The sequence below is a fragment of the Trichosurus vulpecula genome, chromosome 2, assembly GCF_011100635.1.
Source record: "Trichosurus vulpecula isolate mTriVul1 chromosome 2, mTriVul1.pri, whole genome shotgun sequence".
In the NCBI taxonomy this organism is placed as follows: Eukaryota; Metazoa; Chordata; class Mammalia; order Diprotodontia; family Phalangeridae; genus Trichosurus; species Trichosurus vulpecula.
The window spans coordinates 270063972-270089993 of NC_050574.1; positions in this window are offsets into that span (position 1 = coordinate 270063972).

Below are 26022 nucleotides of genomic sequence, written 5' to 3' on the forward strand. Positions count from 1 at the left end.
GCCCCTGGGCACCTCTATCTGAGGCACAGTGGAAAGAGCCAGGATATAGAATCAGGAAAACCTGAATTTAAATCCAGCCTCAGATATTTACTAACTGCTTAATTCAGGGAAAGTCCCTTAGCCTCTGTTTACCTCAGTTTCCACAACTGTAAAGATAATAATAGCACCTACTTTATATGGTTGTTACAAGAACCAAATGAGATCATATTTCTAAAAAGTGCTTAGCACAGTGCCTGGAACAAAATAGGTACTATATAAATGATTCTCTCCTTCCTCTTGAAATCTCATCTGATCTTCAGTTTCTTCATCTGTAAAAGGAGATGCATTAAATCTCCCATTTTCCATCTGGTTCTAACTTTCTATGGACCTTTGAATCTATAACCATGGGCATAGCTAAGTGTAGTAATGGAAGATCTGAGATGAGAAAGCACCATCTAGCTGGATGGAGCATTCCACACGGGGAATATCACAGCCCTCACCTATAAAGCTTCCATTCTGAATATGAAGAAACAGTTCCCTTTTTCCAGGTGGGAGGCTATGTGACAGGGGTAGACTTTCAGCCATTCTGAAAGGAACAGTGGCTAACTCTGGGCCACAAGGAGAGCAAGGCCAATGCTGGTTAAGAAAACCAGGTACAGAATGATGGTATCAGTAAACATGACAGAAGAATGTCTCACGATCCTAACAAATTATAAGTCAGACCAAAGCACCAGGGCCAAGGGTGTTCTCCTGTTTGAGCCTCAGCTAACAAGAGGAACATGGAGATTTGGATATGGTTAAACATGGCCACTCAATCATTTGTGGAAGGAATTATTTTCTTCCTTTTGTCGTATGAATGGCTGATGCCTATACAGATGATTGGACTGCGGATGCCTTTGTGACCCAATTCAAACATCAAAAAGGTCAAACACGTCCCAATGGTCGAGTTTCCTTCTTCCAATATATTTCATCTTTGTCGGCCTCTTGAAGGAGGTTTAGAAAGGGACAAAAAATTGAGGAGAGAGCTATTTCTGACCAATCTTGCTTTAGTTTCTTTATCTGTAAAATAATGGGCTTGACTCAGTTTCCTCTAATGTCCTTTTTAACCACTTAATCTATGATGCTCTGTTCCTGCTGTCCAATCATGGACCAAAAGCAAGAGACAAATTGATTACCAACAGAGAAAATCTCAGAGCAGCTCCTTTCACTTTATGGTTTTCTTCTAAGCCCCTTCTTCCTGGGATTCTGATTGGACAGGAGGCATTTGGAATCCGTCTCATTTCAAACCTCATCAGGCCATGGGTTTGAAGTATGAAGGCAGAGAGCTATGGGTAGCAATGGGAACATATAGCACCTGCCACATGGTCAGATGGAATTGAAATTCCTCATCTAGCTGGAGGCATCTGGGCCCCTTGTCATGAGTTTTCTCATCTGTTAAGTGGAAATAATGATACCTATAGCACCTGCTTCACAGAGTTATCATAAAGATCAAATGAGAAAATATTTGTATAGCTCTGTAAATATTAGAGCACCACACAAATGGCATCTATAATAATACGTTATTATTATTTTATTGGACTTGTGGTTTCATTGATGTGGTGAACCTCTGATAAGGATAACCCTGATCAGAAGAACTCCCAGACCAGGGATTTTAAGCTTTATTGAGTCACAGCTAACTTTGGCAGTCTGGGGAAGCTTAGGGACCCCTTCTCAGAATAATGCTTTGTTGCCTATGTTCATAATTGAAAGAAATGCTAAATAAATTTCAGTTGGAAGTTAGTGAAAATAAAGATGTAATCTTTTTCCCATCCATGTTCATAAACCTTCTGAAATCTACCCACAGATACCAAAGGGACTGAGAATCTCCGCCCTAGACCATCAGCACCTGCTCTGTAAATTAAAGTCTTAGAGGGTAGCTTGGGACACTCGGAAATGAAGCAATTTGGACAGGGTCAAACTGTCGGTATATAAGAGGCAGAATTTGAACCCAGATCTTCCTGACCTGGCCAGCTCTCTATCCATTATATCATAATGGTGGTAGTGGTGGTAGGTAGGAGTAATGCTGGCCTAGTCCAACCAAGCCCCTGTTACTAAGTTTCTGGGAGAGGAGGGGTGTAACTAGGTGTTAAAGTTGTCAAGAGCAGAGGCAGGAAGACCCGAGTTCAAATCTGTTCTCAAATATTTACTGGCTTTGTAATCCTGCGTAAATCACCTAACTTCTGTCTACCTCAGTTTCCTCAACTGTAAAATGGGTACAATAACAGTACCTACCTCATAGGGTTGTTCTGAAGACCAATTGAGATCATATTTATAATAGCATTTTGCTTAGTGCCTGGAACATAGTAAGTGCTGTGTAAATCTTCCTTCCTCCCTCCCTCCCTCCCTCCCTCCCTTCCTTCCTTCCTTCCTTCCTTCCTTCCTTCCTTCCTTCCTTCCTTCCTTCCTTTCTCCCTCCCTCCCTTCCTTCCTTCCTTCCTTTCTTCCTCACTCCCTCCCTTCCTTCCTTCCTTCCTCCCTCCCTCCCTACCTTCCTTCCTCCCTCCCTCCCTCCCTTCCTTCCTTCCTTTCTTCCTCCCTCCCTCCTTTCCTTCCTCCCTCCCTTCCTTCCTTCCTCCCTCCCTCCCTTCCTTCCTCTGTCCTTTCCTTCCTTCCTTCCTTCCTTCCTTCCTTCCTTCCTTCCTTCCTTCCTTCCTTTCTTCCTTCCTTCCTTTCTTCCTCCCTCCCTCCCTCCCTTCCTTCCTTCCTTCCTCCTTCCCTCCCTTCCTTCCTCCCTCCCTTCCTTCCTCCCTCCCTCCCTACCTTCCTTCCTCCTTCCTTTCCTTCCTTCCTTCCTTCCTTCCTTCCTTCCTTCCTTCCTTCCTTCCTTCCTTTCTTCCTCCCTCCCTCCCTCCCTTCTTTCCTTCTTTCCTTTCTCCCTTCCTCCCTCCCTTCCTTTCTCCCTTCCTTCCTTCCTTCTTTCCTTCCTCCCTCCCTCCCTTCCTTCCTTCCTTCCTGCCTTCCTTCCTTGCTTCCTTTCTTTCTTCCTCCCTCCCTCCCTCCCTCCCTTCCTTCCTTCCTCCGATTCCTCCTTTCCTTCCTCCCTTCTTTTTTTCCTTCCTAAAGTGAGACTAAAATGAGATAATATCTGTAAAGCACTTTGCCAAATTTAGAGCACTACACAAATGCTAGCTATTATTGTTGTCGCTGTTGTGTTGTTGTTACATAGTAGCCCGGTACTTTGTACAAAGGCATTTATTGAATTGAGTTTTGGTCCCCAGGCTTGAATAGCAGATTCAGGCAATGATAGCAAGGAAGGCTATCCAACACAGAGGTATAGAGAACCAATAGACCAAATTCTGAGCCAGGGATATCTATCTATTGTGGAGACCAGGAGAATATGGATGATAATGTACCAAGCAAGGACTGTCACAGTTTAAGCAAGCAAAAGATACAGGGACATAATAAGGCAGTGGATCCTGGCTGGGTTCTGCAGGGCTGTAGCTAGAACGATGTTCTGGACATTCAGAGAATGGGATGATCAGGTCACTGTCCAGAGGCGCTGTTCTGTTTCACCAAGGAGTCTCAGCTGGCGCAGACCCAAACAAAATCTAAATCAGTGCTAGGGTCCCTAAGACCTCTGGCACAACTAGTTCCCCAGAGGATACCTCACTGAGCACTCTATGTTACTAGCAAGTTACCCTTGTTGAATACGGGCATCCTGTTCCCCAAATCAACCACTTCTGAAGCCCCGGGGAGAACAACAATCCCTGTGTAGGACTATGCCATGTTCCCTTGAGGAACACAGGGTTCATTCTCTTAAGTGTCCAGTGAGCAGACTAGACTGTGTAGAAGACACTGACAAGGGTGGGGACTCCTCAAAAATACTAGAATTCCTTCTGTGTACCATGAGGAAATTGTTCCCTATCTCATATTTCAAACTGCTCATGACTGTATTGTGCAGCTTCAGAATGGCAGGGAATCCAATCACCCATAGCCCTTTGCTGCTGAGTTCCCCATTATATACCCTGTAAATAGTCCCTACCCCAGATTCTGGGATTCTCTTACTTAAGGCCAACAGAGGTTAAGTGACTCACCCAGGGTCACACAGCTAGTTGTGTCTAAGGCTGGATTTGAACTCAGGTCTGAGTCTTGTCCAAAGCCACATCCTCTGGGAAGTCACTCATTGCTTCTTCCACACAGCTATAAGCACAGATGGTAAATCCTGGGTCTCATGCATGCTTGTCCCTAAGCTGCCTCCCTCTGCAAGGCTGCTCACACCAAACATCAATCAGTCATGCAACACCATGGGCCGAACGTCCTATGTGTGTGGAGTCTTACACTTGACACTGTGGAGAAGTACAGACGGAACTCATGGCTGAGGGCCCTCTAAGCTCTGGGTTCATGTGAAACAGGTTCAAATTTGGTGGCTGCCCCAGAAGATGACTCTACCTCTGGGCTTGATACTCCCATTTGGTTTGCTCCAGGAAAATTTCCAAATGTAACCCGTGTACAAATTGTAGCATCTTCACACTTGAGGAGAGCAATGCTTTTTCTTCTTTCACAGAGGAAGGAGGAGGTACAATCAGAGCCCTCATATGGAACTGGGAAGATATGCACACACACACACACACACACACACACACATACCCAGTAATGAATATAGACTGAGGTGGGAAAGAAGTACTGAGTAACTTCCCAGAGGAAGTGGTTTTGGACAGGACTGAGACCTGAGTTCAGATCCAGCCTCGGACACTTACTAGCTGTGTGATCCTGGGCAAGTCACTTAACCTCTGTTTACCTTAATCCACTGGAGGAGGGAATGTCAAACCACTCCAGCATCTTTGCCAAGAGAACCCCATATGGGGTCATGAAGAGTGGGAGACTTGAACAACTGACTAACAGCAGCAACAACAGAAAGACTAGGAAGATGTTTTATAAGGAAGCAAGGAAGGCATTCCTGGTGTGGAGAACTCAAGGGCATGAGAGGTCTAAGCTGGAATGGCATGTGTAGCAAACGATGAACAGGTTTACTTGGATAGAGCAGGAATGATCAGAACCACAGATTGTTCAGTTTGGAAGGTACCCTAGAGGTCATCGTTATTCCGACTCCTTAGTTTGACAGATGAGGAAACCAAAATCCAGAAGCCATATTGGGTCTGGACCTTGCATCTTCTATGCCTTTCCACAACAGCACAGTGCTGTCCTCAAGGAATAACCATAAATGAATCTGATGACGACAAATGTGCTTTAGACCAAGAATGGCCTAGTTCGGAGGTGTCAGATTAAAATAAAAATGGGAGCCATTAATCCATTCATAAAGATCCCCATTTAAATGTAATGGGTTTTTTTTTGGAGGGGGGAAGGCAGGGCAATTGGGGTTAAGTGACTTGCCCAGGATCACACAGCTAGTAAGTATGTCGAGTATCTGAGGCTGGATTTGAACTCAGGTCCTCCTGACTCCAGGGCTGGTGCTCGACTCACTGCGCCACCTACCTGCCCCTTTAAATGTAATGTTTTCTACATTTTAACATATTTTTATTTATTTTATTAAATATTTCCCAATTATTTTCAATCTGATCCCAACTGTACTCTGGAGTGTCACGGTCCACATATTAGCTGAGTGCCTGACAGCTCTGGCCTGGTCGATACAGGGCCCCGGCCCTCCCTAGGATTTCAATGCCTTAGGTTCATGAGGAGCAGGGAGATGTGATCAAAGCAGGGCCCACTTGGCCCAATTCTCTTTCCCACGTCTGTCAGTACTGAGGACACAAAGACAGACAATGATAGCCCCCACGCTCAAGGAGCTCACATTTGAATGAGAGAGAGAGAACAACCATGTCAGTCTGGGGCTTTGCCAGCTCTCAGGAGTAATGACATAGAATCACAGCCTCTCTATGTTGGAAGAGTCTCAGGACCATAGATATAGAGCCAGAGTGGACCTCAGAGGCCTTTCAGTCCAAGCCCCCACTATACAGATGAGGAAACTGAGGCCCAGAGAGGTGATGCCACAGGCCCAAGGTCACATAGGTAGCAAATTTGAGAAGTGGGACTTGAACCCAGGTTCAGGAGCCAGAGCTTTGTCCTCTGGGTCATCCTGCTCTGTCTGCAGGGTCACTGGGCACTATACTAGGCAATTTCTTTTTGTAAGACAACCAGTCTTTGGGAGGTGGCCATCTCATTCACATCCCTGTCTCTGGGAAGCATCACACCTCGTGCAGCCTTAACAAGAGGTGCCCTCGAGGAGTCCTGAGGCAGGAGACACCACCTGATGTTACAGCCTCTAATGGGATGTGTCTTCCCCTGACAGAAGTGGCCCAGCAGGAAGGTGTTCCAGATGTGACAGTAACTCAGCCCTCTCTTGTAAGACCAGCTCCCCGCTTAGTTCTCTCTCTGCTTGAGTGGGTTCCAATTTCTTCCTGCTGCTCCTGCTCCTGATTGCCAATTGACTGATGTTTTCCATTTCATTCCCTTCAGGCTCACCTCTAGGATCCAGAATAAGAGGAGATCTCAGAGCACATCTTTATGGACAAGGGAACTGAGGCCCAGAGACTCAAATCAAACAAGTTCTAAGTAAGCAGTAGAGTCAGAATTTGAACCCAGGTCCTCTCACTCTAAATCAAGTGTTTGTCCTGTTACAGATCTCTGTATCTTCTCCCCATGGGATCATTTGAGGCTTTGATTTCTTTCTGTTGCAAATGATCATTTCCTCCCTCTCCCACCCCCTGTGACATTGCTTAATTCAGCCACTTCCTGCACCTGGCTTTGCCTTGAACAAGGAGGCTGGGATTAGATCCAGCCAGCAGCCCCAGCTTACCTCCATGTGGGACTGGCGCCTCTCCTGCAGCACTCACTATCTCGCCATATCAAGAAGAAATGAGCTTTAATTATTGACGCTGCTGTGCCTGGAGCAGGGGATGGAGAGAAACTTGTGAATTTTCCACTGAGTCCCAAATGAGCTGCTCAGTATCCTGGCAACGTGAGGAAGACGACCACGTTCCTGGCCTCCTGAGGCTGGCAGAGGTCACTTCGATCCCTCCGCCTCCCAGCTGGACTATCAATCAACCGTCCCCGGCTGATGGAGACTCAAAGATCTCTCTAAGGTCTCAGAAGAAGGAGAAAGTTCTCTGACCATCTGAGTGGCCGTGGGGAAGTCACTCCACCTTTGTGGACTCCCTTTTCCCATCTTAAATGAAGTCATTGGATTCTATGATCTCTAAAGTTTGTCACACTAACGTCCTGTGATCAGTTCCTATAGTTCAGCCACCTCTCTTGCTTTCCTCTTTTGGGTTCTCTATGCGGTCAGAAAGGCTCTGTGATGTGTCACCTAAACATCTCCCACTGCAGTTTAAGTCCATCAGAGCCCGGCAGTGTGAGAAGAGTGCGGTGCTCGGACTCGGGAGGCTTGGGGATCATTTCCCAAGTCTGATATCTTCCAGTTATGTGACTCTGGAAATATTGATTAACCTCGTCTTGCCTCAGTTTCTTAATCTTGAACATGGAGATTAATAATAATAATTGCCTACTGATGGGGATGTTGTAAGGAAAGCATTATATAAAATAACAGCTGTCATGTCATTTGCATAGCATTTTAAGGTTTGCAGAGATCTTTAAAAATATTATCCCGTTTGATCCTCACCACAATCTGGGAATGTATATGCTATTATTATTAATATCCCCATTTTATAGTTGGGGGAGGCAGCCAAAGGTGAATGACTTGCCCAGGGTCACATACCTAGTAAATGTCTGAGGTAGGATTTGAATTCAGGTCTTCCTGAGTCCAGACCCACTCGGCCTATATGCCTAAAACTCAACACATGTGAGTTGTTAATATTATTTACTTTGGGTTGTAAGGATGACCTAGACAAAGTATCCATCGCTCTATTAACCACCAAATCAAATTCAATTGACCCGGCGGATTAGGCCAAGCATGGTCGGCCAGCGCCGCAAGGTTTAGTTCAGCTGAACTTGGCCACAAGGGGGTAGTCAAGAGCCAGATACAAGTTCAGTGCCAATCACAAAGTACAAGGCCCAGCTGTCAGAGCAAAGGATGCCAGGACCAGAAAAAATACTTTAGGGATACAGTTTATCTAAATCAGGTCAGTGCACTGTAAGAGACAGAATCAGGAAGCATGAGATCCAAATTGATTCCCGCCTCCATCCCTGCCCCCAGATGAAAATGATCATAGATTTACAACTGGAAGGGACCGCAGAGGCATCAATCCAGCACCTTCTTTTTATAGTTGAGTATATTTTACAGGGTGGAAATATTTGAAGCAAGATTTAAACCCAGATCTTCCCATCTCCGCTTCTAGAGCTCTACCCATTACACGCTGATGATCTTTCCCCACTCAAATTTTCCTAGAAGAGCCTGGAACAGTTTGTCAGAACCTCTATTTCTTTTTTACCTTGTATCATTCTTATTGGCATGTACATTGTATCCTCTTCCCAAAACGTAAGTAGCATGAGGGCAGGGACCGTGCTGTTTTGCATCTTTCTATCCCCAGCACACAACACGCTCCCTGGAAAGGAGTTGCTTAATCAGTGTTTGTTGAATTGAAGTCAGGAGTCATCCATTCATTCCAAATATTTGTGTCTAGCATGTGATCAAAATCTGTGCATTGTTATCATGAAGATTGCTTCATTTATCTGCTGATCTAGATGACTGCTCCTTCAGAGGCAGCTGGGCTGCACAGTAGACAGAACACTGGGTTTGGAGTCAGGAAGACTTGAGTTCAAATGTGACCTCAGATACTCACCAGCTGTGTGACCCTGGGCAAATCACTTAACTTCTATTTGCCTCATTTTCCCCAATTGTAAGATAAGGAGAATAATAGCCCCTACCTCCCAGGGTTGCTGTGAGGATCAAGTGAGATGATATTTATAAAGCATTTAGCACAGTGCCTGGCCCATAGTAGATGCTTAATGTATTTTTTTTCCTCTCAACTCTAGAGTGTTTTGATTTTCCATGCAGTATGGGATTTCAGAGTGCGGCCTGAGTTAGAATCAGGAAGAAAAATTCCAGGGACAAAGTCTAAGAATTGGTCTTCCTAAAACAGCATGATCCAAATTTCTGACAAATATAGGTCCACCTTTTCAAATATAGGTGGCAGCACAAATGTCAGGTGGCTAGGACTTGAAGGGCCCCTCACAAAGAACCATGCGAGGTCTGACTTGATGGGGGAGTGTCCCCTCACTTCCTCACTGCTCCATGTCTGTCCAACCCCAAAATGATAGATAGAAAAAAGAAAGAAGAAAGATAGGTAGATATAAAACAGATAGATAGATAGATAGATAGATGGATAGATAGATAGATAGATAGATAGATAGATAGATAGATAGATAGATAGAAAAAGGTTGTGTTTCTCATGAGAACAGTCCTCTTCTTCAGTCAAGGGTATCCAAATAGCTTTATTCCATGCTTTGGGGTATAGGAAAAATCTGGCTATAGTATTCATCCGATGTCATTTCTACAGGTAATAGAGAATCTCCAATCACTGCTCACCAAAGAATAGACAGTGTTCTCATGGAGAATCCTTTCTTTGTCAGGTGAATGGATACCAACAGTAGGGCCTACAACTATCTCACCATAGCCAGCTCAACTCAGCCAGATCCAAATTACCAAAAAAATTTCCTCTTAAAAATTTTTCAGAGGGCTGATAATGAAGAATGCTACCCACCTCTTGACAAAGAGGTAATGTGATAATAGGAACACATATTTTTTTTAACATCATCAACATAGGAATTTGTTTTGCTTGACTAAATATAGTCCATAAATCCCATACTGCATGTAAATTTGTTTGAATTTCTTTTTCTTTTCCATCTTTTTTTTCCAATGGGGGTGAAGAGGTAGGAGGAAAATATAGGTACTCACTCCTGGGATGAAGGGCCTATAGGGTGTAGTTTGAGGATCTTTAACTATTTTGGCTACTTGCATTCCCCACCCAGGTGAACCTTGGAAGGTCAGTATCTGACACTATCCCAGTGCTGATCACTGGCTCCCCTTGCAAGCACCCAGGCTCACAACACTTCAGAAAATAGAAAACTTATTTACGAAGCAAGGACTTGAATCCGAACCCATAGAAAACCCGTAGACATCTCTCTTTTACTTTCATTGTGCCATCCTATCCTTCCTTCCACTCTAGTATCTATCAAGTCCCCTTACTTATAGCACTGCCTTAGGTAGAACCTGAAGAAGAGAGGTCTCCATTACATTTCTAGGAGTAGGTCTCCATGTCTTTGTTTTTTTGATGGCCACTCTCTTCTGGTTGGTTTTCTTCTACTCTGGCTGCACAGTCATTTCTTCCTAAGAGGGTCTTGGGTCCCTCTCACTGGTGCTACTATCTTCAGTTTTACTTCATTGATTCTCCACCGTTGAGCTCTTCTCACCAGAGGTAGTGCCAATTCTAGAAGAGTCACACTGGAGTCCTAGTTGATTGAGTTATAGCTCTTTCATTTCTTTAGGCACAAAACCCCTCCAGGCTATTTAAACCTTCAGCACCTAGATCTCATGATCATCCCTCCACTACCACCACTCTCCCCCCACCCCCAAGAAAGAAGAAAGGAAGGAAACAAGCATTTACACAGTGCCTACTATGCACTAAATGTTTTTACAAATGTTATCTCATTTGATCCTCACAACAACTCTGGGAGGTAGGTGCTGTTATTATCCCCATTTTCCAGTTGAAGAAACTGAGGCAGGCAGAGGTTAAGAGATTTGCCTAGGATCAAAAAGCTGGTAAGTATCTAAGGCCAGATTAGAACTTAGGTCTCCCTGACCTCCAACCCAGAGTTCCAGCCACTATGCCTTCTGGCAGTCTAGTACACAAATGGTTTCTTCATGTGGCTGTGAGAACAGATGATTTCTTTTCTGAAATGAGTCCCACTCTGAAATGTACCTACATGAGTGCTTACTGATTATATCAGCAACTTTTTACCCAATTTTGGGACTAGGAGTAACTCTCCCATTCTTTATTTCCAACCACTTTTCTTCCTCCAGTTCCATTCAGGGGTGATTGGACTGGGCCATGTAGATTCCCTGGGTTTCTTCCTCTTTCTAAAAAAGATTTTTATTGACATATTTTGTGTTTTACATCCTCATTGGTGTGGTCACTGCGTATATAATTTTCCTGGCTCTGTGTACTTCACTCTGTATCAGTTCATATAGATCTTTCCATGTTTCACTGTATTCAGCATACATATTTCTTACAACAGTCATATTCCATTACATTTGGGTACCATAATTTGTTTAGCCATTTCTCAATTGACGGGCATTTTCCAAAACTTTTTTATCACAAAAAGTGCTGCTATAAATATTTTGGTGGATTTTTGAGGATGAAGGGTTAAGGGTGATTGCTAGGTTGTGAACCAGGGAGACTCAACAAGCTGTAGGTAGCATGGACAGAAACAAGTAAGTTAACAAGAGAGGTAAATTTAGGGAGGAAGATAATGAGCTTGGACTGTCCAGGTAGAGAAGACTAGCAAGCAGTTGATGATTGGAGGCCACTAGGCGGTGCAGTGGAGAGTGCAGGGTTTGGAGTAAGGAAGACCTGCATTTGAATCCTGCTTCAGACAGTTAATAGCAGAATGACCCTGGCAGGAGGGCCCATTGCATCCTGGGCCATCTCCAGTCATCCTGATGAATATCAGGTCACTGGACCCAGATGGCTCTAGAGGAGAAAGTAAGGCTTTGCACCTTGCACAGTCCTCCCTCACTCAAAGTCAACTGCAAGTTATGTCATCATTTTCCTGATGTTATAGCCCCCCTTTGAAAATGAAGGACAAACACAACAACAACCTGTGTGACCCTGGGCAAGTCCTTTAACCTTTCTTAGCTTCACTTTCCTCTTCTTTTTAGGCACTATATAAATGCTACCTTATTATTATTATTCAGAATTCGTCTTCTTGAGGGTAGAAATTGATCTTTTGAGAGCCAATGAGATTACCATAGTAAATAATACATAGAGAGAAGAGGGCCCAGGACCATCAGTCAGCCAAACAAACTTTTTTTAAATTCAGTACCTACTATGTGCCAGGTGCTGTACTAAATGCTGGGGATATAAAGAAAGGCAAAAGACAGTTCTTGGTCTCAAGGAGCTCACAATCTAATGAAGGAGACAACCTGAAAACAACTATGTACAAGCAAGTAACATACAGGAGAAATCAGAAATAATCAACAGAGACAAGGCATTAGAATCAAGAGGGATCAGGAAAGGTTTCATTTAGATGGTGGGATTTTAACTGGGACTTGAAAGAAGCCAGGGAAACCAGAAGGTAGAGATGATGAGGGAGAACATTGCAGACATGGGGGACAGCCAGAGACAATGTCTGGAGTCAGGGGCAGGAGCATCTTATTTGAGGAACAGCAAGGAGGCCAGTGTTACTGGATCAAAGGGTATGTGGAGGGAGAGATGTAAGGTATAAGAAGACTGGAAAAGTGGAGGGAGCAGGTAATGAAGGACTTTGAATATCAAATAGAGGACTTTATAGTTGATTTTGGAGGTGATAGGGAGTTACTGCAGTTAATTGCGTAGGTGAGTGACATAGTTAAACTTGAGCTTTAGGAAGATCATTTTGACAGATTAGTGGAGGATGCACTGGAGTGGTGAAGAGACTTGTGGCAGGCAGACCAACAAGAAAGTTATTTCAATAGTCCAGGCATGAGGCAAGGAGGATCTCTACCAGGGTAGTGGCAGTGTCAGAAGAGAGAAGGGGTCATACTTGAGAGATGTTACCAAGTAAAATTGATAAGCCTTGGCAACAGATTGGATATGGGGGGTGAGCGAGTAAAGAGTCACTGATGGTCAGAGTGGGTGACTGGGAGAATGGTGATGCCCTCCATGATAATAGGAAAGTTACAAAGAGGGTAGAGTTTGGGAGATAAAGAAAATGAGCTCCACTTTGGACATGTTGAGTTTAAGAGGTCTACAAGTCATCCGGTTCAAGATATCCAATAGGAAATCAGAGGGAGAGACTGAAGGTCAGCTGAGAGGTTAGGGCCAGATAAGTAGATTTGAGAATCATCAACATAGAAATGATAATTGAATCCATGAAAGCTGATAAAATCATTAATTAGTATAGAGGAAGAGGAGAAGAGGACCAGGGACAGAGTCCTGTGGGACACTGGGGGTTATCGGGAGTAACTCAGATGAAGTACCAGCAAAAGACAGCCTTCTGAAAACAAAGCCTTGGGGTTAGGGAGTAGGGCACGGATAATGATCCAGCAAATGAGACTGATAAGGAATATCTAGATAGGAGAAATAAGAGAGAGCTCTGTCATAAAAAAAAAAAAAACCAAGGGAGGAGTGTATATCCAGGAGGAGAGGGTCATCTACAGTATCAGATGTTGCAGAGACATAAAAAGGATGAAAATTTAGAAAAGGCCATCAGATTTAGTAATGAGGAGATCTTTGGTAACCTTGAAGGGAGTAGTTTTAATTTAATGATGAGATCAGAAGCTCTATTGTAAGGAGTTGAGGAACAAAAAAGAAAGTTGGGACAGTGAATGTAGGGTGTTTTTTTTTCTAATTTAGTTGAAAAGGGGAGAAGAGACATAAGATGATAGCTTGAAGTAACAGTAATGTTAATTAAAGATCTTTTAAGGATAGGGGAGAACTGGGCATGTTTGTAGACAGTATGGAAGGAGCCAATTGAAAGAGAGAGAAAGAAAATTAAGTAAAGGGAGGAAATAATTGCAGTACAATCTGACAGAAATTGGGAGTGGATGAGATCTGAGGCTCAAGTTGGGGGAAGGGGTGTTCAGCCTTGCCAAGGAGAAGGGCCACCTCTTCCTCAGAGACCAGGACAAAGGAGAAAAGAATGTGACGTGATGTCAATGGTTTTTAAAATGCAGAATAGAGGAGAGGAAGGAACTCAGAGAGAATGGTCTCTGTTTTCTCAGGCAAGTATGAGCTAAGATCCCCTGCTCAGAGAGCAGGGGGAGGGGCTGCTATGGGGGCTTGACAAGAGAAGAGAAAGGCTCCATGGGGAGAAGTATAGAAAATCGATGGGTGAAGATCATTATGTAATCTTCAATGTAATGTTACATTATTCATAGACTTGTAGGGTCTTAACCTCTACTAAAACCATCCACTCATGTCTCAGTATGGCGTGCCTGTAACTAACTGTGAGTTCTCAAAGCCTGTGCCAGCTGAGCACAAGCCTTGTTACCAAGCTGCCTTTGAGTCTGGACCTGGCAAGTCTGTCATCAGACAATCAGCCTGGGTAAACATGGAGAAGCTCATCACCAGAAGGTTGGCCACCAAGGGTTGGATTATTTTTGGCTCTAGCCACTCACTCATGAGAGATAGCTACCAAAAGCTGCAATGTGCATCAGTGGAGGGAATATCCATCCTCATGAAACTGAAGGTACTCGATGTTAAAGCTGAGTGAGGTTTTAGAGATGCTCCAGTTAAATGTCTTCATTAGACAGACAAGTGGGTCAATTGTAAGAACTAGAGATCAAGCTGCTTGAAAAGTCAGGCTCGTTCAGGTCTGGGAACATGATATACCAAGGATGTCCTAGGAATCTGGGAAAGAGTAAATGGTCCTGTTACATGTGATCTGAATAAAGAAGCACTCGAGTACATCGAGTAAGTCAGGATGATCCGTAGCCTTAGGCTTCCCAATTGAAGGATCTTAATTTGATTGTCTCTCACAAGACTTATTGGTTTGGACACATACCTTTTGTGTTTTCTGTCTGCTGGTGAGACAGACGTGGACTTGCAAGGAAAAGGGGTATAACCTTCTTCCTTTATTGCCTTGTGACGTCTAGAACCATAAGAAGGGCTTAGATTTCCTGAGTGGGAATGAGTAGGAATGGGGAAGAAAGAGCACAGAGGTCATTCATCCTACCCTTCCTCTAAAGGCAAAGACTTCACTTAAATTACCACAAACAAAAGCAAATTCTATTTGGATTTTTATAGAGACTTAGGTCTCTTTATTCTTCTCTTCCTAAATGTGACTTTGTTCAACCATTGATTGCAGTGTCTCATTTGATAAAATTACCACTCTAGAGAAACAATCTGGAGAACAATATGGGAAGAATAGACTAGGTGGAAATTGGTTTAAAAAAACCCGTGACCCAGAGTTTCAACATGGCAGCTAAGAGTCAAAAAGTCTCTGAATTTAGACCGGATTATTTTACCCCTCTGAAAATAAAGTGATGGGATTCTACGATAGAAGAAATTTCTGCTTTTTGGCACACAATTTTTGATCCCAAGGTGTGGAGGAAAGAGAACATTCAATTGTCCAGTTTAACTGGAGCACACAGTGAGTGAATAGAAGTGGCTTAAAATAGGCTATGGAAGGCCTTGAATGCCAAATAAAAGCTGCTAGATGACACAGTGGGATAGAGTGCTAGACATGACACCAGAAAGACCTGAGTTCAAAATCCTGTCTCAGACACTTAACAGCTGTGTGACCCTAGACAAGTCACTTAACCTCCTTCAGCCTCAGCTTCCCCATCTGTAAAGTGGAGATAATAATGACACCTACTTCCTAGGGTTGCTGTGAGGAACAAATGAGATAACATTTGTAAAGTGCTTTGTAAATTTTAAAGTGCTATGGGAATGCCAGCTGTTATTGATTGTTGGTGTTATTATCGTAGAACTTTGATCAGATCAGTACATTAGGAAAATAATGGTAACTAGCATTTATATACCGCTTTAAGGTTTGCAAAGTGCTTGACAGACATTATCTCATTCAGTCCTCGAAGCACCCCTGGGAGGTAGGTGCTGTTATTATCCCTGTTTTACAGATGGGGAAACTGAGGCAAGCAGAGGTTAAGTGACTTTCCCAGGGTCACACAGCTATTAAATGGTCTAAGGTAGGATTTGAACTCTCGTTCTTTCTGGACCATTTAGCTGCCAGATTAAAAGCAAAAACCAAAACCCCACGACACAGCTGTGAGAAGGATAGTTGAGAAAGGGTTAAGGAAGTGGGGGTGGGGCGGGGAGGTGAGAAGGCTATTATTTAACCACCTTCAATGTCTCCCAAGCTGAAGCATGTTCACTCATTCGCCTCCAGCCTCTAGGTCTGCAGAATGGTCTTCAATAAGAAGGAGGGAAAGGAGAGAGTTCTAAGTCTGGACTTCCAAGCATTACAGGGTTGCTTTGTAATACACAGGGGTATTCTCCATCCCCACCAAGGAGAGGACCTGAGAGACAATTCCTTCAGGAGACAATGTGATGGTTGTTAAAGGGAAGGAATAGGGTCTTTTCCTCCTGGAAGTCTTTAAGTATATGCTAGACCCCTTCCCTGACCCACAAGGAGGGAGTAAATCCCTCCAGGAGCTGGGGTGGGGGGGTGGGGGTAGGGTGAAAATAAAACACAACCCCAGCCCAGCATTTAAGAGTTTCCCATCCACCATTCTAGTCTTATTTTATAATATTCTTCTTCTTCCACTCTCTGATCCAGACTGGTCTCCTAGCCGTTCAGTACATTCTGTTTTCTACCTCACCACCTTTGCACGGGCTGTACACCATGTCTACGACGCACTCCTTCCTCACCTCTACCTTACAGAATCCGTAACTTTGGACAAAGCACAGCTCTGGTACCACCCGCACGTGCAATCTTTCCTGAGCCCCTCTGCCTGCAATTATCAGCACTCTCTTCCTCTTGATATGACTGTACGGATGTGTGTGTATCTATATATAGCTTTTCCTTATCTGCATATGTTATTATACACCATTACCCTCCCCCAAACAGTAGAATATAAGCTCCTTGAGGGCAGACATTTACAAAAATCATATTCTCAGCACCTGGTGCAGTGCCTGGCACCCAGTAGGTGCTTAATAGAACTGAATCAGAGAATGATTCCTCACAGTCTGAGAGCTCTGCATTTCCTGGCATCTCTCTGACCAAGGACTACCAGGCATACCTTCCCTGCGGGGCCTAGGAATCTCTGGGTCCCTGCCAGGCTGATGTTACTTTTCAAGTGGATGGGGCCTCTATCCTCCCTGTGATTAAAAAAATAAAAAAATAAATAACAATGTGAAATTGAAAATGTGTGTGGGAGTCAGGAGTATCAGGACAGCACCGCTCAATCCCGCTATTGTGTTCGAGCCGGGTAATTAGTGTCTGATCGTTTTAAACAGATGGGTCTCTCTGGCAGCAGGGATTACAGCTTGAAATCAATCCTGAACAAATATTATATTAATTTCTCAACTTCTTCTCTCTGTGGACAAAGCCCCGTCATCTTCCTCTGAACACTGGAAAGACGAGAACATTAATATTAGATCATTTGGAGATGAGATGGAAGTGTTGGAGAGAGAAGGAAGGGCCCGGGCTTCATAGGAACCTAGGTGGAGGAGAGTGTTAAAAGTTTCATGTTGATGGATTCATGTAGAAAGGAGGAGGAGGAGGGCTGGAAGAACAAATAGGGATGTGGAGGGTGGGAGCTTTCTGCCCTGCTCTTGTCTTTGTCCTGGAAACTGCTCCAACCACGAGAAGGCACGTTAAAGGTTTGCCAGGCTGTGGCTGGTATTTGTTGCTTTGTTTCTGAATGCAGTTGGCTTCAGTATAAATAGGCCTGCAGGGGGCCCCAGCTAGATTTCTGACTTCCCAATCACACCAGGCATTCTACAATTGAAAAACAGACTTTCGTTGCCTGCTGAGGGGGGGGAAAAACCCAGCTGTACTTCTCCAAGTGGGCACTGCCCTATCCAATTGACAGAAGAGATACTGTTACCCTACAAGGCTCCCTCACTTCACTCTTAAAAGCCCTTAAAAGAAACGTGGGGAGACCCATGAGCTCATTCCCATGTCTAGTGGAAGGGGTAGACTAGGAAACATAAAAATCTGAACAGTGAGTGACCTCTCAAATTATCCATGTTAACAGTGGGGAGAAATATGGGTACCCCGAAAGAGCATGTTATCCAAAATTCATATTGATTTAGCTTTGTCAGATCCCCTCCCCCCAACATATTTACATTATTAATTATGTTTGGCTTGGACTAATATGAAAATCAGGTTGCATTCCCAGGATGCCTAGTGGTTATGCGGGGGTGGCCCAGGTGCCTGGTAAAGAGAAATCATCTGAGAATTCCCAAAAGTGCCCAATTTACCTGGAGAGTTGGTTGGATTTTATTGTTTTCTATTTTCTACTTACTAGTAATGTGCTGCATAGCCTTGGACAAGTTATTTCCATAGCTGGATCTCAGTTTCCTCATTTGTAAAACCAGTGGAATAGAACCAGATGATTTGTTCATTTAATCAACATTTATTTAGTTTTTGCTGTGTGCACAGCTGTGGGAGGGGCACAGTGTAGATGAGACGTAATCGCTGCTTTCTTGGGGTATACAGCCTAAGAGGTGATATGACACACCCATAGAGAGCTGTCATCTACATCTCCTGCCTCCAAGCATTGGCCCTAACCATTCTCCATACCCGTGATGCACTCTTTCCTCATCTCTGCCTCTCGAAAATTGGGTCTTCCTTCAAGGCTTGGCTCAGGTGCCACTGTCTCTGTGAAGTCTTTTGGGGCCTCAAAGATGCTAGTGCTTCCTGTTGATTTTCCTTGGAGTATCCCGATTTGTGTGCAAACAAAAGAATGTAAGACCTTTGAGGACAGAGATTGTTTCATTTTTGTCTGTGTATCCCCAGCTTCCATCACTGCATATTTGGTGCAAGTGTTCATTGGTTTGAAACATCTCTTTAAGAAGTTGTCCAAGAAAATTTAAAATAATCCCTTCTTTTTCTCTTGATAATTTTCTTTGAGGAAATCATTTCTAACATCCTTTCCAGCTCTAACAGCCTATGGCTGTGATTCTACAGACATTAAACCGCCATCTCTACCACTCTGGAAGGCAGAATAGTTTTGTTAAGCTGGATTCTCTACCTGGTGGCTTGACAGTTTGACTGATGCACACGCAGCCCCCTCCAGGCTTCTTCAGTCGGTAAAGAATGGGTCTCTCCTTGCCCTTGAGCAGAAAAACTCTGTGTAATATTTGTTCTGTTCCAGCATGCAACAGGAGCATGAGGGCTAAGTTGCTGGAACTCTCCTGGGCTGCAGAGGGCCACATGCCTGAGGACCTGGATGGTAGGGAAGGCAGAGGGATCTGGCCCAGCTCTGTATAATTCTGGTGCTAGTGGCAGGGTAGAGACAGGCGAAGTCCCCAGGCATTCTGCTTACAGAGACAGAGGGATGGAGGAAAGTAGACTTCGTCCAGAAAGCTGGATTTGAGTTTTGGTTTCGCACTCCCTCATTGTGAGCCTTTGGACAAGTTATTCCACATCCAAGAACCTAGTTTTCCTCATCTATAAAATGAAGATGATAATGTTTGCATCACCTTTTCTCACCTGTCTTCTTGTGAGGAAAGCACCATGTTAACATGAACTCTTAGAATGAATGACCCAGAAGTCTAGCCTGTTTGGAGAACTAGCCTCTCTCTTTTTGTCACTCTCAAGAATTTTCTTTTTATTAAAAAAATGTTCTCTTTAAAACGATAAGCTTAACAGACACGAATATTTCAATGTAAAAACGTGAGCAGAGAAAGGATTATATATTAAATTGTGAATCTCTATTACGTACAGCTTGCTTTTTGTTTGTTTGTTTAAAAGAGGATATCAGATTTGACACAATAATGCCAGCGCTGCCCTGTTTATCTTTCTCCCCTTCTGCACTTTCTCCAGTTCTCTTTAGTGTATTTTAAAATGTTTCTTTGATGTTTTCTCCCATAATCACTATCGCTGCTTATCCACTCTTTTGTTGTTGCTGTTCACTTGTCATTTCAGTTGTGTCCAGCTTCCTGGGACCCCATTTGGGTTTTTTTGGCAAAGATCCCTACGTGATTTGCCATTTCCTTCTCCAGATCATTTTACAGATGAGGAAACTGAGGCAAACAGGGCTAAGTGACTTGCTCAGGGTCACACTAGTAAGTATCCGAAGCTGAATTTGAACTCAGATCTTCCTGATTCTAGGCCCAGAGCTCTATCCACTTCTCCATCTAGCTATCTCATCCACTATATCCCACCTCAGTTCTCCCTCCCGGTCCTCCCTTGTAACAATTTGGCATGGTCAAGCAAAATCTATTCTCACAATGACCTCATCTGAAAATGTATGTTTCATATCACACTTTTCTCCTAAGTATTTTCCTGGGCAAAGAAGAGTGTCCCTATATCCCTGGTTCCTTTCTTTATTGAGCATTTTTCTGAAATGCCCCGAAGAGCATAAACTGTCTTAGGTCTCCAATTCTGCCCTAAAACTGAACTTCATGAAGAAAGAGGACTGAAAAGATGTCTTTGGTTCACAGCGCTTGAGGAATACATAAGGCTGAGAAATGAGGCCAACAGGGCATTAATACAGAGTCTGGGAACCAGAGCTGGAGTCTGAGGATTGTGGTTTGAGTCCTGGCCCAACTGCCTATTTCCTAAGTGATCTTTGGGCAGCTAATATAATAGGCTAATTACTTCACCAGTCAGAGGACCAGCATCTTTCCTGGGGTCTTTCAAACCTCTGTCTCCTTCCCCTTCTCCTCCTTTTCCCTCTCCTTCATTCCTCCCTTTTTCTTGGACTGGCCTTCAGCCTTTATTACTTCTGAAAGTTAGAATGGAAATGCCACCATTTTCTCCCCACTGATAATCAGAGCTCTATTTACCAGGAATAGCATGTCTTGTGGCTCAGTGGATAGAGTGATAAGCCTGGAGTGGGGAAGACTTGTCTTCCTGAGTTCAAATCCAACCTCAGACACTTACTAGCTGTGTGACCCTGGGAAAGTCACTTAATTCCCATTTGCCTCATTTTTCTCATCTGTAAAATGAATTGGAGAAGGAAAACCCAAAGAGTCACTGAAAACTGCTAAACAACAACAAAAACATATCTTAAAGCATCTGGATATGTAGCCCCTGGATGTGGACAGAGGCAGGGGAAAGGGTGTAAACGGGTTAGAGGATGTGGGACCCTTGGCTCCCCCAGTGATTTACTATATGGCCTTGGGTCAAGTTACAGCCCCCTGGACTTGTGTAAAAGAGAACTGTACCCATAGCATTTGGAAGTAGAAGGGGTCTCAGAAGTTACTAACCTAATCCTCTCACTTTACAAATGAGGAAGCTATCTCAGAGAAGTATGCCAATGGCTCAAGATCACTTCTTGCTGCTGTTAAATTGTTTTTCAGTCATGTCTGACTCTTTGTGACCCTGTTTGAGGCTTTCTCAGCCAAGATACTGGAGTACTTTGCCATTTCCTTCTCGAGCTCATTTTACAGATGAGGAAACTGAGGCAAACAGGATTAAGTGACTTGCCCAGGGTCACACAGCTACTAAATATCTGAGGCTGGATTTGTACTCAGGAAGAAGAGTCTTCCTGACTTCAGACCCAGCACTCTATCCACTGAACCACCTAGCTGCCCTCCAACACTTGCTATTCTTGGTAAATAGAACTCTGATTATTAGTGGGAAGAAAATGGGGGCATTTTCATTCTGACTTTCAAGATTAATAAAGCCTGAAGGCCAGTCCAAGAAGAAAGGGAAATAGGGGAGAGGGAGAGGGGGGTGAAGGAAAAAGAGGCATGGGGTTGAAAGACCCCAAGAAAGATGCTGGCCCCCTGACTGGTTAACTAATTAGCCTATTATATTAGAATGAGATTAGACCCCCCACATGGCAGCATCAAGCTCCATTAATGACATCATTTTAATTGAGAAGGTTATTCATTCATTTATCACTTTGAGATTGCTTCCGGGAGAGGCTGCAAGGTTCCTAAATGCTCTCGAATTCTTTTTGCTGGCCCTTCTGGCCCAATCCAAGGCCCACATAGACTAGCAATGCTGGTTTTACCATCCCCATGCTTCGGGGCTTCTCTAAAGCCAAGAAGACAGAAAGGACAGATGCCCTAGGGAGAGTGCTTTCCAAGCAGGCAGGCTGGATAGGCCTGTTGGTACATGAGCCTGGCTATGGTCTGTAGCCTCCCAGAGCTGCAGCAATCAGATCTGGGCCTCTGTTGACTAAGGAGAACAGGTAAAGACTGGTTCTGCTTTTCCCTAAGGAAATCCTGCTGACCCCAGCCCTGTGGAATCAGCCTCAGCCTTATACTAGAACGTATGACAAGCCAAGGAGGGATTTGAATGGGTGCATTATCGCTGGCTGGCCATCGAAAGAAGAAGGGGCAAGGCTAGGATCACACAGCCCCACTGGGGCTATGCCTTACCTCTCTTTCTTGCCTCCTTTTCACTGTGGGCTCCTCAGCTTCCACAGCCCCTATTTGACTGAAACTCAGAAAAGGTTTTAAATCTCAGACCCACAGCTGCCCAATACATGGAGTAGGGAGAAAGGACAAGCCAAATCCCTATTTTCATTGCCTTCCCCCAAAATGGAGCTCACTTAAAGCCTTTAAACCACCAGCTTTTATCTGTTTTTAGTGTCCAATTTAGGGCTTTGCAGGGGTTTTCCTTCAATGCTTTCTCAATGACTTTACATCAGTGCCAGATATAGTCTTAGCACACATGTCTTAGCTGAAGAGCTGAAAAATAGAGAGTCATCCCTTCTACATTGTAGAATGAGAGCATCCCCTGGGCCTGCTGTACAGTGGGAATGGAGGAAATGCTCTCATTTCACTGAACTGCTCCTCTGCCCCAACAGGGGCTAGGGGAAGGAGTGGGCTTTCCAGCCTGATCTGGAAGGGCTGCACAAGGAAGAGGGGGGAAAAAAGGCTGATGTTGGGGAGGGGGACAATAAGGCTTGGAATTGTCTTTCCCCACTCCCCTTCCTCAAATCCAGATCTGTCAGCTGTGCCCAACAAAGTTCTGACTGTTCCCCTTCCCACCTCCAGGGCCTCTGAATGTCTGATACTCATCAAGACAGTAACTGTGAGGAGGGTGAGAACCGTAGGGTGGAGAGTCAGGGGCCTGCACTAGCCTGCCTGGTAAGAAAGAGACAGCACTTCCCTCCTCGTTGCTCAAGCTGGTCCCTCCCAGTTCAAAGTCAGAGGACAATTCTTGGAACTTTGCTGGGGCTGGGGGTGGGGTGGGGGTGACTCGGGCGGGTGGGGTGGATAATTAAAGGGTTGGAAGAGGGGCCCTACGCTGAATTCTAACTTAATTCCATGCTTGGTTTCCAAAGGGATTTCAGTTAAAGAGATAGCTGTGGTTGTTGTGCAAAGAACTCTGGACTAGGAGTCAGGAGACTTGAATTCTGGCCTTAGTTCTTCTCCTAAGTGCAGTGTGATCTTCGGTAAGACATTCTTCTTGCTCTGGGCCTCAGCTCCCTCATCTGTATCATAAGGAGATTCTACTAGCTGGCTTTGAAGGCCCCTTCTATCTATGATGCCATAAGAGTGTGCCACTGTCTCAGTGTGTCTTGTTTTGGGGGATGAGACTTCCCAGCTCTGATCATCAGGAACTTTATTAAATCAGGCAGTAGTGTCTTTAATACGACACCACCTTGGTAGGAAGGAGAATAAGTTTACTGCTGCTATCACATATAGTAGGGGGATAAATGCAAATGCTCACACCGATAATTCAACGATCAGTTCTAGAAAGTCCAGTCTGAGCTGGCTCCAGCACAACCTGAATGTCACCAAGGGTTTAGGTTCTATGTAATGAGTCAAAGTCAGTGACAATGTCTTTGGCGAGAGGAAGTCACAACATTGTATTTAAAAGGCCCTTGACACTTTGAGTGACTCATGAACTCTAATGAACACAATGACCAGTCATAATTCTAGGTGATCAGTGATGAAGCATGCTACCCACGCCCTGAGAGAGTGGTGATGAATTCAAGATGCAGATTGAAGCAAGTATGTTTGGACATGGACAATGTAGGAATGTATTTGGGTTGACTGTGCAAATTTATAACAAGGGTTTTGTTTTTCTTTTTAACTGGGGGGTAAAGTAGGAAGGAGAGAAAATAAATACTTATTAAGGGAAAAGTGAAATTTAAATTTGAAAATAAATAAAATAAGATATTAGAAGAACCTAGGGGAAAAAAAGCAGTGGGCCTGGGTTTGAGTTCTTAGACAAATCAAAGCCTTTCTAAGGCCCAGTTTCCCTGTCTATATGCAAAGGAGGGTGTTTCCTCTTACCCCCATATCAGTAGATACAGTCACCGAAAACAGAAAGTGGAACCTAAGGTATCATCTGCCTTTTGAGAACACAACCCATGACTTGGGATGTGAATGGGGAGAGAAATATTATGCTGGGTTTTAGGGGCTTCCCTGTGGATCTGTACTCTAAAATCTTATAGGGGCTCATAAGCCCCTATAGGTGTGTATCCAAATAACGATCTGCCAGTAGCTACAGTTAGCTCTTAGCAAAAGCATTTACTAAAATGGCAAAAGTAAAAAGTTACAAAATATTTTAAATACACTTGGGGCTCATTCTCTCACAAATACACAGGGCATCTGTGGGAAGAGTGGGCTCAATCTTAGAGTAAATGATAATGACACACATTTGTGGGACATAAGTTTCAGCAAAGATGATTCATAGCTCCCAGGACTAGAGAGTTTGAAATTCCTTTCTCTCTTTATAGAGTCCTCATCACAACTCCTCTCTGTTGAGTGGATTTCTCATCTCGGTTCCCAGGGTCTCCTCTTCTCCAAAGCCAATCCTCTTCTTTTTTTTTGCCAGGGGTTTCATTCATCAAAGCCACTCCCTCTTTCGAATTTCTGAATCCAAATCTATTCAGAGTATAACTCTCTGTTCCCTCAATTGCTCCTCAAACTCTGTCAAATGGATCCACTCTCAGACTCCTCGATGGCGGACATCTCCCACTCTGCTGTTCAGTGAGTTCAAATTCAGGCTCAGACATTTCTTTAACTATGTGACCCAGCCTCTTTTTGTCTCAGTTTCCTCATATGTAAAATGAGAGTAATAACAGCGTCTGTCTCTCAGGGTTGTTATGAGGTTCAAATAAGATTATATTTGTAAAAAGCATTTAGCACAACACCTGGCATGCAGCGGGTACTGTATAAATATTGTTACAATCGCTATTATATGTGCTGTAAGTAAGGAGAGTGAAGGAAAGAGAACGCCCCCTTTGGCCCCACTGTGGAATGTCCTCTCAAAAAATGCTTCTTTTCTTGAGGCCTTAACTACTTAAAACCTCAGGGACAATGCGGTCCTCTCAGCTAATGGTTCTTTTTTCCTTTCTGTCAGGAAAAGTTTTTTACATGTCATAAATGGATCAACAAGCATTAACACCTTTAAAAAAAACTGCCTATCTACTCTTTGTTTTCTATGATGATATCCATTGAGAAGGGAGGGAAAAACCTTCTCCTTTATCTAGAAAATGGCAATAAAAATACTTATGCTACCAACTTCACAGAGCTGTTGTGAGGAAAGAGGTCTGTAAACTGCAAAACGTATTATAAGGGCATGTTATCATTATCATCGTCCCATAGAGGCGTTGTGTTATAGTTATTTGAGGCGTAGACTTCTAATCAAGAGGCTTGGTACAGTGGCTGAATCTGAGACCTAGGTATGCCACTTATTATCTTCGTGACTTTGGCTACCTTTCTGAGGTTCAACTTCCTCAACTGTAAAATGAGTATGCGAGGAAGGTGATTTGTAAACGATAAAGTACTATTTAAATGTGAGTAATTATTATTTTTTATAATCACAAAGGATTTTCAAAACTGCTTTTGGTGGGAGGAAGAGGGTGCATTTATATAGAAATATTTATTATGAACAGAGTCAGCTTTGCCTGTAGGTGGACCAGAAGCTCCATGGAATAAGATGAAGAGTTTGAAGGAAGGTTGGTCTGTCCCCACCCAAATCATCTACTCCTCTAGCCCTGCCCATTGCTCCATATCCAACCAATGACTCACTCCTTGGGATTTAACAGTAAAGGACCTAGTTAAAGTGCAAATGTTTCTGAGAGGAATAAGGTACTGAGCCTTATGAGTTTGCCCAGATGGGCTCTAGCAGAAAGCATGGCTGCAATGGAAGGAAAGGGAAAGGAAGGGAAGGCATGGGAAATGAAAGAGAAGGGAAGGAAGAAAAGGAGAGGAAAAGGAAGGGAAGACAACTCTACCTATTTCACAATTTTATGCTGAAACTGGCCTGATTATGGCTCAAATTTTTATAGCACTTCAAATATGCTTTCCTCATGATGAACTTTTAAAGCATATAATGGAAGTA